Raw genomic sequence first — 15,211 nt, 5'->3', positions numbered from 1 at the left:
GGGGGGGGATTCACAAAAGGTTCTCTATACTCTGTCTTTATATCTGTCTTGTTTCAAACAGAGGGCCTGCGGTACAACGTGGCAATCCTCTTTTTGAAGTTACTTGGCAACGCTGTCCTAATGATGTAATACGTGTGGTCCCAAGAGTTTCCAATCGCACTGACAGGAGGCCTTTGCCACCACCTCTGGGACAGGCACACACACACACACACACACACACACACACACACACACCATACCTACCTCCCTGGGGTTTTCCTGCAATGAAGTTTGGCCACATCACTGAGGCCAGAAGAAGAACAAGTGACCATGCTCGAGGAGGGCCACAGTGCAGGAGCAGCCTCGGGAAATGTCCCGACCAAGGCCACTGTCCTTTCTGAGACCCAGCTGAGCTGCTCCGTGGAGGCGCTGGCGGAAATCCTTCAAAGTGACCATCGGTCCAGTGCTGTCCTCATCTTACATGCTTGCTGCTTTCTGATCTTCCACCTCATTGTTTAAAAGAACAGTTTCCCTAAGCTTACTCTCTGGTCTAGCCGGAGCCTTTCAGTCATCCTAAATCCCAGCTCCTTTCAGCCATTAGGTCATTGACAAAAGCCTGTGGGAAACCCACGGAAAAGGCATGAGAATTTGCGTAGATGTTCAGAATGTGTGCTCAGCGTTTAACTTGCATAACAGCCTTGTCTGTGCACGGCATCTGGGGACGGCAAGGTCGTCGAGGTCAAAGTGATTGCCTTGGGTCACATGGTGTGTGGCATCAGCACGCGGAGGCTATACACCTTTCTTACATATTTGTATTTCTGTCAAATTTTGCACTGTGTTTTATATCCTATTTAAAGAATAATATTTGTTGGTATAATACCAAGACCCTTAAATAAAGAGATCTATTTTTAGAGGAAAAGCTGTCATTGGTGCAAACTAACACACACTTCGCTGTTCGGGATGCAGGGCGAGTCCCCGAAAGGAGACCCAGAGAAAGGAGTCTGGGGCATACAGATTCTAGATGACTCCATAAGGAAGGGGAAATTGAGGCAGAGAGAAGGGCAGCCAGTTGAGGTACAAAATTAATCAATCAGGTCCCTGGGGATGAGACCGCCACACCCCTGGGGAGCTTCTGATGTCAGTGCCTGGTCCACCAGATTTGATCCTCTCCAAGGACGGGTGCTGGAGGGCTCGGCCACTAAGTGGCACTCTTGCTACATGGAGGTTACATATTGTTTGGTTTTGAACCTAGAGTCTTCCAGGTGCTAGGCAGGTGCCATATCACTGAGCTGTATCCCTAGCTGTGTAGTACGGGGGCTCCAATACGAGGGTCTCCGTGATTGAACTCAGGTCTGCGGGTTTCCATAGTGAATGTCTCTGGCTTCTGCTTCTTATTTTTGAGACAGGGTCTAAGTGGCCCAGGCTGACCTTGAGCTCACCCTACTGCCCAGGCTGGTCTTGAACTTGTATAGCTCTCTGCCTCAGCTTCCCCAGTAGCTGGAGTGACAAGCCTGTACCATCAGGCCCAGCCTGTCACGCACACAGTTAGACTCTGCCGGGGAATATTATTTTCAGGTGTGTGACTTTTGTTTTTGCTGTATTTGTTTAACTCTGTGAAGCTGTTACTGGGCCTGTCTACAACACCTGATGGTCTAATAAAGAGAGAAACAGCCAATAGTGAGGCAGGGGCAGGGATGGCAGGCAGAGAGTGTAAATAGGAGGAGAACTGAGACTGGGGAGAACACAAGGAGAGGAGAACGCCACGAGCCAGCCACGGAGTAAGAAGGAAAGAAAGATATACAGAATTAAGAAAGATAAAAGCCCACACGGAAAAGGTAGACGGGTTAACTTAAGCTGGCCAGAAACAAGCCAAGCTAAGGCCAGGCATTCCTAACTAAGAATCAGCCTCTGTGAGTGATTTATTTGGGAACTGGGTGATGGGCCCTCAGAAAAAGTCAAAAGAACAAAGCATCACACAATAGGGCTCCACATATGTGGCATGAGATGGCTGAGTGTCATGGGGCCAGGTCTTCTGTGCCACCTGCTACCAAGGGGCTAGAGCTTGCCTTGGGAGCTCCCCCAGCGGAGACAGTGGTTCACAGGAGAACATAGGACAGTCTCGGTGAGGCCGGCCTTGCAACCTCACTGCAGCAGATCTCCCCCAGGGAGCACGCCCAGTGTCCTGGGACACTCCCAGGGACTCACAGTGATTATGTAGCATTGCCCCTGCAGGTGTCACCATAGACTGCTGCAGATCAAACCCCAGACACAGCCCGAGCTGATCCAAGTCTCTCTCCAGCAGTCCTGACCAGCAAGGCCAGGAGCAGGTGCTACGACCCCTCCCACCTCTATAATGAGTATGTGCTTCCTGCTCTGAGGGGTGGGGCAGCTCAGTCCACAGCAAGAGTAGGGTCATTTGGGGTGAGAAGTGGTGCCTGGTGCCACAGAGGCCAGGAGAGGACGTGAGAGTCCCTGTAGCTGGAGCTGCTGTGGGGGCGCTGGGAGTTGAACCTGGATCCTCTGGAAGAGTAGCTGGTGTTCTTAACCTGAGCCACCCCCCTGCATCCTAGTTTTAGGCCAGTGCCAACCATCACTTTTAACCAATGGATTTCCAATTCACCGGTGCAGGCAGTGAACAGCAGTTTGTGGGCAGGCTCGGGCGTCTGTGGCCCACTTGACTGATGTGCAATGAGATCTTTCCAGAAAGCAGGGCAGGTCTTCCTTTTCTGATGACCCTCAACTGCTTCCCACCCTAACTCTGCCAGATTCCATTCGAAGCACCTGGGCCTGTGTGCTGCCATCTTCTGGACAGTGGTGGGATGGCAGGACTGCCAGAGGATCCTTCATCCCCACTGTGACAGAGGGATGAAACATTATTACATCGAGGCCCAGGGTGGACACTTGACCCTGAATAAATAAATAAAAGAAATGATAAGACCTTCAGGTAAGATGGCTGACTAGAGGGAGAACGAGAGCCAGAATAAGAGAGAAGAGACTTTGTCCCAAACAGAAATAGAGGAGGAGCTTCCGAAAGTCACAGGAAGTGATACCAGGAAAGAGCTGGCAAAAAAAAAAAAAAAAAAAAAAAGAACTGTCAGAGTGGCAGTGAGTGGAACACAGCCTCGGCGGTGCAGTCCTCAGCGGGGACGGAGAGGAGGGGGCGACAAGCCACTTCTGAAAGCAAGCTACCTGAGAACTGGGCATGCCCACAGCCCTCACTAGCCTCAGCTCCAGCTACCAGCTTAGCGGTGTCCGGTGCAGACAGTGATTCATGTCGCCTATGAACCAATGGTAGAAAGAAATCCCAATTGGTCTCACCATCCTCAGAGAGAATCTATTGTTAAACAAAAACATCCATGATAGAGAACAGAGCAACCCCCACTCCCTCCTCCACCCTCACCCTGGGAGAGGAATCAGCCAGTATCCTATTGGTACCTTCCCTAAGCTGTAGCTGCCCCAAGGTGGGGTAGAGCAGTAGGATTAACTCCTGAGTTTCTACCTTATATCCTATTTGGTACCTTCACCAAACCCTAAACTCAGAGACCCCCCCCCTTCACTCTCAAGCCTATAAACTTATGGGATGCCCCGCGCTCTGTGGGCTGCTGTTGAATCTCCTATCCCAGATTACCCAGAGGCATTGCTGAAAGGTATTTCACTTGCGATCCATCTTAGCTCTTCTCTCTGCTGACTCTGGAAAGAATCTTTGCTATTTAAGATAACCCACAGGTCCAGGAGCATCAACTTGGCCTGCCGTGGCTCCTGGGGGAGAGACAGCTGTGGAAGGTAGGAACCCAGATGCTAACTGGGCTGAGTGGTAAGAAGCTGGGCTCACACTGGGAAAAACATACTGAGAGAGAGCCTCACCCTGCAGCTGGGAACAAATCTTATCAATTGAGAATTACCCAGAGTTTGATAGCTCTGATACTGAGACCAGTGGATGCATTGAATTCTGGGCCCTGGGTGTGTTAATGTGTCTCTCCCTCGTCTAACGCAAGCACTCTGAAATCCCGGGGGTGTGCAGGATGGCAACATTCTTCTACAGGGGTGGTTCAGAGGAGAACTTTGAACATACAAGGACAGGCCAACCTCAGCTTCTCATGCTCCCAGCGCACTTGGGAGACGCTCCAGCAAAAACACGAACCCGTGGGTGCAGAGGAGGAGGCACTGTGATAGGGGGACAGCGCCAGTGGCCCTCAGTCTGGGTCAGCCTCGGCAACCATATAAACCTCAGTCTGGGGGCTGGAGAGATGGCTCAGTGGTTAAGAGCACTGACTGCTCTTCCAGAGGTCCTGAGTTCAATTCCCAGCAACCACATGGTGGCTCACAACCATCTGTAATGAGACCTGGCGCCCCATTCCGGCTTGCGGGCACACATGGAAGGAATGCTGTACACATAATAAATAAATAAATATTTTTTAAAAAAAAACCTCAGTCAGGGTCAGCCTCGGCAACCATATAAACCGTAAGGAAAAAGTCCGCTTAACTGGTCACAGTACTGAGAATACACGTGTCTAGAGCACCCAGCCCTAAATGGGACACCTGTGTCAAAACCCAGGCCCAAGGCTCAGGGAACATCTACAAAGAGAGGTGGGAAGAACGGGAGAGCTGGAGGATGGAGAGGAGAGAGAGCTGAGGAACAGTCTTTAGGACATGGCCTGGCCACTGCGCTCACGAACTCGCTGCGTTTATGGTGACCTGCACGAGATGAAGGCAGCGAGACCCGACACCGCTCCAGCGGGCAGTGAGTAACTACTGAGTTGTTCATAGAAAAGGGAGATGACAGGCTGGAGAGATGGCTCAGCGGTCAAGAGCGCTGGCTGCTCTTCCAAAGGACCTGGGTTCAATTCCCAGCAACCACATGGCAGCTCAGACCTGTCTGTAATCAGTTCCAGGGAATCTGACACCCGCATGCCAGTGCACATAAAATAAATAAATTACTTTGAAGAAGAAGAAGAAGAAGAAGAAGAAGAAGAAGAAGAAGAAGAAGAAGAAGAAGAAGAAGAAGAAGAAGAAGAAGAAGAAGGAGATGACATGAAGGGGTAGAGGGAAGCCTGGGAGGGCCTGAGGGATACGTGGGGAGATGCACATTATCAAAAAGCACATTGTTTACATGTGTGAAATTGCCAAAGAATAAATAAAAGACAGTCTATGTTAGAGAGAGAGATTTCTAATAACAACAAAAAGAGAAAGAGTACAAAAATTCAGCTGACCCTGGGCATTTCTGATCTTTGAAGACCCTGAGAGAAACTGACTGAGCTGGCTGGTTTTATGTCAATTTGACACAAATAGATTCATCTGGAAGAAGGCGCATTTTCTTCATTAGTGATTGATGAGGGAAGGCCCAGCCCATTATGGATGATGCCACCCTGGGCTGGCGGTCCTGGGATCTATAAGAAAGCAGGCTGAGTGAGCCAGAGGGAACAAATCAGTAAGCAGCACCCTCCATGGCCTCTGCATCAGCTCCTGCCTCCAGGATCCTGCCCTGTTTGAGTTCCTGCCTTGGTTTCCTTCAATAGACTATGACTTCAGATATGTAAATCAAATAACCCTCTTCTCCCCATGTTGCTTTTGGACATGGAGTTTCATCATAGCAATAGTGACTCTAGCATTGATCCTGATCCAGCATGAAATCTTTTTAATTCTTTATTTCCCTCTTGTAATTCTTTTTTGTCCCCTGGCAGTTTAGTAGGACTTTGACTTTAGCATATATAAAAATGAAATGTTATGTTTCTACTGTTATTCCCCCTCGTATGTGCGTCAAATTTTATTTATGTACATTTTTTCCATTTGACAATATTTTCCCCTTAGTTTCTTCTCCCTCCCCCATGGTTTTTTTTTAACCTTCTTAGTCATTTTATAATTTAAATAATTGAAGAGAAAATGGATGTGATGGCTCATGTCTCTAATTTCAGCACCCTGGAGGCAGAGGCAGGAGGATCTCTGTGAGTTTGAGGCCAACCTAGCCTATAAAGCGAGTTCTAGGGCAGCCAGAGCTATTACACAGAGAAATTCTGTCTCAAAACAACCAATAAATAAATACATAAAGTTATTTATTTTACGTGTGTGTATCCGAATGTGTATCTGTGCACCGTGTGTGCAGAAGTCCAGGGAGATCAGAAGAGGCATCAGACCACCAGAACTAGGACCACAGGAAGTTGTGAGCCACCGTGTGGGTGCTGGGAACCAAACTCAGGTCCTGTGCGAGAGCAGTGAGCACTCTTAACCTCTGAGCCGTCTCTCCAGCCCTTGCTGCTCTTTTTAAAATTTTAGCTATTATTTTCTATACTCCTTTTACTTAATTTTTATTTTGAAAATCCTCATTTACTGAATAATCTTCTTGTTTTCTCCTGTTTCTTTTTATTTTTTATTTTATTTAAACAATTGTTTTTCATTTATTTTACATACCAACTGCGGTTTCCCTTCCCTCTTCTCCTCCAACTCTCCCCGCCCCCACCACCACTTTCCATCTGCCCCCTGCCCTTCCACTTCTCCTCTGGCAGAAAGGGGCAGGCCTCCACGGCTTGAGCATGCCCTCTTCTCTCGCAAAGACCTTCTCCTTTGGATCACTTAACCCTTTGTCTCCCTTTTCTCTCTGCTCCCTGCCTCCTTTGTTGCTCTCACCTGTACCTCACAGACCTTTAACTCTGCAGCACACTCTACGGTTTCCCATGGGCACTGGCGATGTCTTTGAGGGGCTGTCACCAGCTTTAAGCCCTTGTCTGTGCTTCATGTGACTTGGCATTGCTGCTGTTCCAGTGGTTTGTTTTCTCCTTACCAAGAGCTGCTGGGGATTGGGCCTCTAAGAAGAGACTACTGATGTGGGATTTCCCCTCTGTATGCTGTGAATACCATTGGTTAACAACAAAACTGTCTTAGGCCTGCGCAGGGCAGAATATAGGTAGGCGGGGAAAACTAAACTGAATGCTGGGAGAAAGAAGACAGGACTCACTCATTGTGTTGACAAGAAAGAAACACAGCTCCAGACCAACTTCAAGAAGAGTGAACGCCAAAGATTCTTGCAAACTGAGAAACTAGAGAGAGGGTTCAGTGGATTAGGCACTTGCCACAAAAGCATGAAGGCCAGAGTTTGGGTGCCAGCACCCACATTAAGAGCCAGGCAGACATGGAGTCTCCTCTGCACTCAGGAGGTAGAGATTGAGGATTCCCTGTGCAAACACTGAGTCAATGAGCTCCACACTGAATGAGAGACCCTGCTGCAAAAAACTGAGGTCAAGGAAGACACCTGATGTCAACTCCAGACCTCTACATGTACACACATACAAATGAACACGGTCCCACACACATGTAAATAAATGGACATATACACACACACCACACACATATGCCAAGGTAAGTAAATAGATGAAGGAGTGGGAGCCAGTTATCTGGGCTGCTTTATATCTAAGACAGGCTGAGATCCCCATGTCCTCTGTCACACGCACCTGCTCTGGGCAGCGAGGATGGAGGTGGGGGTGTCAGTACTGCTCAGTGAGCACAGCACAGCTGGGGTGGTTCAAGACAAATCAAGACTTTAATTCTCAAACCGTGACCTATAACACAGCATTGCCAGTATGACCTACAGCTCCATCGACGACTGCGTGCTATCATCTTCCCGGGGGTTCATTCCCGTGTGTACAAAGTGGTCTCGTTTGCTCTAAAGAACGCAGACCCACAGTTCTGTCTATATCGAAATGAGTCAGCCTGGTGAGTCACCGCTCAAAGACAGTTTGGGACCCAGTCCAGCCCAGGAAGCAGGCTCCGCAGCGTGAGATGACGCCGCACTCCGAGCAGTTTGTGTCAAGTGCAGAGTCAGGTGTAGGTTTGTCTGTCTGACAATCTGTCTGTTTGTCCCGCCGACACACTGTTTTATGTGAACTCGAGAGGAGGGGAGCATGGGTCGACCCCTGTCCTGATACATAAAATCATCAACAGATGGAGGCAGCCTCCCTGAGTATTATCTGATAATATTCCATCCTCAGCTCCTCGGGGAAACCAGGTTCCCACAGGGCCCTGGGATCCCACATTCCCACCTCTGAACCTTAGACCAAGTCCCCTTCTTCTAAATTTCAGCATCTTAAACTGTGCGCGTGGGGGAGTCACATAATCGAATGGGGGGGGGTTGCAAAAAAATGGCAACAGTAAAGTTTCTGACATATAACATGCGGAGGGTCTGAGGTGTTTCCAGCAACGTTTACCCATGCTGCATGTGTCGCCTTAACACTTAGCACCATACGTGCTGTCATGCCACACAATGCCTGTGATCCTGCCTGAAACATGTGAGGTCATATATAGGCTATAGGTTGTGGGTTTTACTTTGTAATTATATTTACTTATGTGTATAGGTGTGGCAGAGGTGTGGGGGGTCAGAGCACAGCTTGAGGAAGCCGGTTATCTCCTTCCACCTATAGGTCCCAGGGATGGAGCTTAGGTTGTCAGGCTTGGTGGCAAGTGCCTCTACCTGCTGAGCCATCTCACCAGTCCCACAGAACAGGCTTCTTACTGTGCACTAGAATTTTTCTACTCTTACAGAAACATAATGGCTTAATTATGAGAGACAAAGACTTCCCATATTTTTCTATCAACATTCCTCAGTTGGTATGAAATTAGCAAATCTCTGGGTTATATTGTGTTGAATACTTGATATTAAGATTTTTTTATTTGACTTTACTTATTTGCAATCTGTGGGGATGGACCCGTGCATGTATGTGCATGTTTGCAGAGGCAGAAAAGCACACTGGATCCCCTAGAGTCAGAGCTCCAGGCAGCCGTGAGCTCCCCAACACGAGTATTGAGAACTGAAATCAGGTCCTCTGCAAGAACAGCAAAGCCCTCTTCACCACTGAGCCGTCCCTCAGCCCCAGACTGCTTGGTTTAAAAACTGGTGTTTTAAAAAAAAAATGTTAAAAGCTTTTGTCTTGGAATTAGGACACAATTTCCAAAACTTCATAAAATGGCCCTTAAAAATGGTCTGGCATTTTGTCCTATTTACTATGAAAGGTGACGATTATAAAATTGCAATCAACCATGACAAACATTGAAGGTGCTCTGGGCCCTGCAGCAGCAAACACTCAGCCAAGATTTAATTCTTTCTATAAAAATAAGCAAGCACAGTCATCTCATTAGTGTACACATTTGCCTTTGTACACGAACGAATGGCAAAGGTCTGAATACCAAAAACTGTACTATCGGTAAGCATTCAATTTGTTACTTTCTATATGTATATTCTCAGGGTTATGTAAAAATTTCTCAGGAGCTGGGTGGTGGTGGCGCATGTCTTTAATCCCAGCACTCGGGAGGCAGAGGCAGGCGGATCTCTGAGTTCGAGGCCAGCCTGGTCTACAAGGACAGGCTCTAGAAACTACAGGGAAACCCTGTCTCGAAAAACCAAAAAAAAAAAAAAAAAAAAAAAAAAAAAAAAAAAAAAAAAAAAAAAAAAATTCTCAGGAGAGAAGGGTTGCTGTGGAATAATCCTTTTGTACGCTGTGACGACCATCACTGTGATTGCTTTAATAAAAAGCTGATTGGCCAATAGCTGAACAGGATGAAGTTAGGCAGGAGAGCCAAACTGAGAATGATGGGATGAGGAAGGGCAGAGTCAGAAGAGATGCCAGCCAGCTGCCAAGGAAGCAGGACATATAGAAAATGAGGTAACAAGCCATGAGCCACATGGCATATACAAGAACTATGGGTTAGTTTAAGTTTAAGAGTTAGCAAGTAACAAGTATGAGCTATCGGCTAAGCATTTACAAGTATGTTAAGCCTCTGAGTGGTTATTTGGAAACGGACTGGCGGGAGACTACAAAGTGTCATCAGTGGGGAAAATTGAAGAAGCAGTGAACCCCCTGGAGTTCTGATCAGCAGGACTTGGTGTGAGTGTCCCCCTGAATTTGGCCTCAGAAACCTACCAACTTGACCTCCTGGGTGAATGTGTGGCCCTATGCTCTCTTCACCTGGGCTTTTACAAAAGCACCCCCACTGAGTCCTTGGTTCCTCGTTTTGTAACGGGGGTAACTTAGTTAGCATTACTGATGCTGTGATGAAACACCGTGACCAAAGCAACTTGGGGAGGAAAGGGTCTAGTTCATTTATACTGCCAGGTCACGGTCCATCACTGAGGGAAGTCAGGTGCAAACTCAAACAGGACAGGACCTGGAGGCAGAAGCTGATACAGAGGCCATGGAGGGGTGCTGCTTCCTGGCTTGGTCCCCATGGCTTGCTCAGCCTGCTCTCTTATAGAACCTAGGCCCACCAGCCCAGGGAAGACACCACTCACAGTGGGCTGGGCCCTCCCCCATCAACCACTAATTAAGAAAATACCCTACAGTTGTATCTTACGGAGGCCTTTCTCAACTGAGGTTCCCTCCTTTCAGCTGACTCTAGTTTGTGTCAAGGTGACATAAGAGTCGTCAGGACATGAGCCTGCTCCTCGCAAACTGTCCCAAGGCAACGATGCAGCCATAGAGGATGGGAGAGCCTCACTCCCGTGTTGCCGCTGAGAAAGCGGAGTGGGAGGGAGTAAGTGATCTATATGCAGGGAGAAATGGGAGAGCCAGGGCTCGAACCCAGTATGCCTGCATGAGTGCCTGCACTCACGGGCACATTACCCACCCATAGAGCTCTTCCCTCCAATTGTAGCATGAGACACAGGTGGTCTAATGTTTTTGTATGTTTTAACTTTTTAAAAATCTTGTTTGAGTGTGTGTGTGTGTGTGTGTGTGTGTGTGTGTGTGTGTGTATGAGTGATAGCCATCAAGAGAAGGATTCCAGGTCCTCAAGTAGTTTCTGACCCCAGGGCAACACTGAAGTGATGATATTCAAGCCCCCAGAGGCCCTTTGAGGCTTTATAGAGCAAGCCTTTCCCTCTAAATGTAGACACCTAGAAGTGGGTGCAGGAGCTTGCCCCAGGCCTCTAAGCTGGGATGCCAATTCAGATGCTCTTGGTGTGTGCAGTCCGGGCTTGTGCTCAAATGGCCACGAGTCAAAATCGACAGCATCTGGATACCCCAGGAAGAACAGGGAAGAGTACCAAAGCTCCGTGTCTGCCCCTCCTCTCAAGGAGTACCCCAAGATCAGTAATACCTTCTTTCTACCCACAAAGGCCACCACAAACACCCCACTCTGTCTGGTGTCTTGTTTTAGATGAGGAAGTTCTGAATTCTCTGGGAGATGAGGGAATGGATGGAAACAACTCATATTTCTGAGTATTTATACTTTTAGAGTGTATTTTTAAAACATTTTCTCTTTGTTGTTGGTTTTTTTTTTTTTTTTTTTTTTTTGGTTTTTCGAGACAGGGTTTCTCTATGGCTTTGGAGCCTGTCCTGGAACTAGCTCTTGTAGTCCAGGCTGGCCTCGAACTCACAGAGATCCGCCTGCCTCTGCCTCCCGAGTGCTGGGATTAAAGGCGTGTGCCACCGCCGCCCGGCCTTTTGTTTTATTTTTGAGACAGGGTTTTGTTATATAGCCATATCTGTCTTAGAACTTGCTAGATAGTCCAGACTGGTCTCAAATTCAAGATCCTCTGTTGCCTTGGCCTCCCAAGGGTTGAAATAGTAGGCACATGCCATCCAGCTAGGGTAAGCTTTTTCTATAGACCAAGGCAATTTTTATAAATAAAAGCATTTAATTGGGAGATTGGACTAATTCAGAGGTTAGTCCATGATCGTCATGGCAGCGAGCATGGAGACAAGCAAGGCAATGAAGAGTAGCTGAGAGCTGCATCCCAGTCTGAAAGAGGGAGGGAGGGGGAGTAGAGGGAGGGAGAGAGAGGGGAGAGGGAGAGAGGGAGAGAGAAAGAAAGAGGGGGGAGAGGAGGAGGAGAGAGAGAGAGAGAAAGAGAGAGAGAGGGGGAGAGAGAGGGAGAGAGAAAGAAGGAGGGGGGAGAAGGGGAGAGAGAGAGAGGGGGGGAGAGAGGGAGAGAGAGAAAGAGAGAGGGAGATAGGGAGAGAGAGAGGGAGAGAGGAAGAGAGAAAGGGAGAGAGAGAGAGAGAGAGAGAGGGGGAGAGAGAGAGAGAGAGAATATGAATATGTGGGGGAGGGGGTTCTGGGCCTGGCATGGGTTTTTGAAAGCTCAAAACCCACCCCCAGTGGCATACTTCCTCCAACAATGCCACACCTCCTTAACCTTCTAATCCTATCAAAGAGTTCCACTCCCTAATGACTAAGCATTCAAATAGATGAGACTATGGGGGCCATTCCTATTCAGCCATTACAGTGAGTCTAAATCCAATGAAGCTGATGATCAGGATTAATCACCATGTTTTACTTTAGATGGAAACATTGTTATTCATTTAACCAAAGCCTGAGACGTAGAGCATCCTCTTGCTCTTGTGGGATTCTTTTCTCTCTGTCTCTCTCTGTGTGTGTGTGTGTGTGTGTGTGTGTGTGTGTGTCTGTCTGTCTGCTGTCTGTCTGTCTGTCTGTCTGTCTGTCTGTCTGTCTCTGTCTGGGTCTCTGTGTGTTTCTGTCTCTGTCTTTTCCTATATCTCTTTCTCTCACACAAACAATGTATCCAATTTATTTAATTATTTGTTTGTTCGTGGGGGCTGTGTGTGGCATGACACCTGAGTGTGGAATTCAGTAGACAACTTTTGGGGGTTGGTTCTTTCCTTGCACCCTGTAAGTCCCAGGGATCCTACTCAGGCGTTTGGCTGGGCAGCAAGTGCCTTTCCCTGCGGAGTCATTGTGGCAGCCCCCAGATTCCCGAGCATCTTATTTTCTGTTCTAGTTTGCCTTCTGCTGCTGTGACGAACACAATGACCAAAAACAGCCTGGGGAAGAAAGCATTTATTTCGGCTTACTTCCAGGTCCCAGTCCATCACTGAAGTCCGGACTGAGTGCTAAGTGCTGCCTTGCTCTCTGGCTCATGCTCAGCGAGCCTTCTCATGCAGTCCTGGCCCACCTGCCTAGGAAGGCACAGCCAACAGTGGGCTGGGCTCTCCTCTATCAATCATCAACCAAAACAATCTTCCACAGACATGGCTGCAGGCCAATCTGATCTGGGCCATCCTTCAACGTCAACACCCTCAGATGATTCTAGACTGTGACAAGCCCACAGCTGATGCTAACTAGGATGTGTCCCCTCCATTCCTGTGAGGACCTCGTCAGGTTCTGTGGTAGAACTTTCTCGTCAGAACTGATGACCCGCAAATAATGACATGGAGACTTATTATTAATTACGGAAGTTTGGCCTTAGCTTACGTTGGTTCCTAACTAGTTCTTATCACTTAAATTAACCCATGTTGTTCAATCTATGTTCTTTCATGACACTTGTTACCTCATCACCATACGGTCCACCCTGCTTCCTTCGCATCTGACTGGTGACTCTGCCTTCCTTCTCCCAGAGTTCTCTCTCTGTCCGGAAGTCCCATCTATACCTCCTGCCTAGCTACTGACAGTTCAGCTTGTTATTACACCAATCACAGCAATAGATCTGTACACAGTGGACAAATAGCCCACCACAAGGCTCCTTCCTTTCCTGCGCCCAGGAACCCCAAGGAAAGTCTTTCTATCCACAGAACTGGTGTGGCTGCAGCTTGTCCTCTTGGCTAGTCACCTTGGTCCACCACTGTCTCCTCTCACCATGGGTCTCTTCTTGGTTCTTTGTAACCCAGCTCTCTGGATGTAGTCTTCCCACTCCAGCCTGTCCCTAAAGTCATTAGAGTCCCCTTCTCCACCAGGGCCCATTTCCAAGGGACTTTACTACCAAAGGATTGGTTCTTAAGGGGCAGGGGGCTGTGGGCCCAGTCAAACTGGGAAGCAGCCAGCGTCCCCACAGAAGGTTGCTGCTATTCCAGCCTTCCATGGACAGGGAAGACAGCAGGGACTGTGGTGCCTGTGCTGCTCAACTGCTTTTTGCTTTTGTGGTTTTGAGTTTGTATCTGTTGCTTGTTTTTGTCAACTTGACATAAAGTAGGGTCCTTTGAGAAGAGGGACCCTCAAGCAAGAAATAGCTCCATCAGACTGTCCTGAAGAACAATGTCTCCATTAATAGTTGGTATGAGAGGGTCCTGCTCACTGTGGGCAGTGCCACTCCTGGACAGCAGGATGGTGCTGGTTTCTATAGCAAAGAAGGCTGAGCAAGTCATTGAGAGCAAGGCAATAAGCAGCACTCCTCTGTAGCCTTGTCAGCTCCTGCCTCCAGAATCCTGGCCTGTGTGAATCCCTGAGTTTTCCTCAATGATGGATTGTAACCTGTAAGCTAAATAAATCCTTTCCTTCCCAAGGTGCTTTTAGCCATTGTGTTATCACAGCATAAGAAATAAATTAAGACAATACCAGGGCTAGTCACATGACAGGACTGGGAAAATGAAGTTGGAAGCCCCCAGAAGAGACATGCCCGCTGCTGAGGTGCCACCCAAATGGGGTCACAGTGAGCGGGACATTCCTGATTCCTCCAGTGCCCCCCCCCCCATGAACTCCGCCTATCAGGAGGCAGCTAGCAAATCTGAGGAACGTAATTTCTACAAATGATGGATATCTGGCTCTCTTTAGCAGAGGTTCAATGCTAAATTATAACACAGAAAAGAAAATTAGCCGGGCAATAGTGGCGCATGCCTTTAATTCCAGTACTCGCAAGGCAGAGGCAGGTGGATGGATCTCTGTGAGATCAAGTTCAGCCTGGTCTACAGAGCGAGTTCCAAGACAGGCCCCAAAGCTACACAGAGAAAACCTGCCTTTGAAAAGAAGAAAAGAAAGAAAGAAAAGAAAGTGAAACACAAATCTATATATCAGAGCCCATTCCATCTAAAACCCCAATCCCAGGGCTGAGGGCACAGCTCACAACGTAATTTACCGCATTCTCATGTGAGATGGATGGGTTTGACCCGCTCGGTCGGCAGTTGGTAACGGGACCAGGCAAATGTGCTACAGGGCAGGGTCCTTTATCACATGCACCCTAAATGTAGTCCAAATAGACATCTCCCGTCATCACTGGGGCCCAGCCAGAGGAGACAAACATTCCTGACCACTCGAGCAAACCTTCGTTACCACGACGTCCATCTTCATTCCCATGGACACTGCTGTCCAGGACGGCTCTTCATGGTGGCAGAGCTGGGGGAGGCGTTTCAGTCTTCATTGCCCCAACCTAAAGGCCTATAGTCCTGCCGGATAGTGGCCTCTCCAAGGCAGCTGAAAGAATCCCCTTTGCTAGTATTGCTTTTTCTCTGGGTGTGCATGTTCATGTTTGTGCGAGTAGGAGCCCGCACATACGTGTGGCGGCTGGCCTCAGGTTTCT

The sequence above is a fragment of the Arvicola amphibius genome, chromosome 6 (assembly GCF_903992535.2).
Source record: "Arvicola amphibius chromosome 6, mArvAmp1.2, whole genome shotgun sequence".
NCBI classification, from domain to species: domain Eukaryota; kingdom Metazoa; phylum Chordata; class Mammalia; order Rodentia; family Cricetidae; genus Arvicola; species Arvicola amphibius.
The sequence above is the reverse complement of the archived record's forward strand: the minus strand, read 5'-3'. Positions refer to the sequence as shown.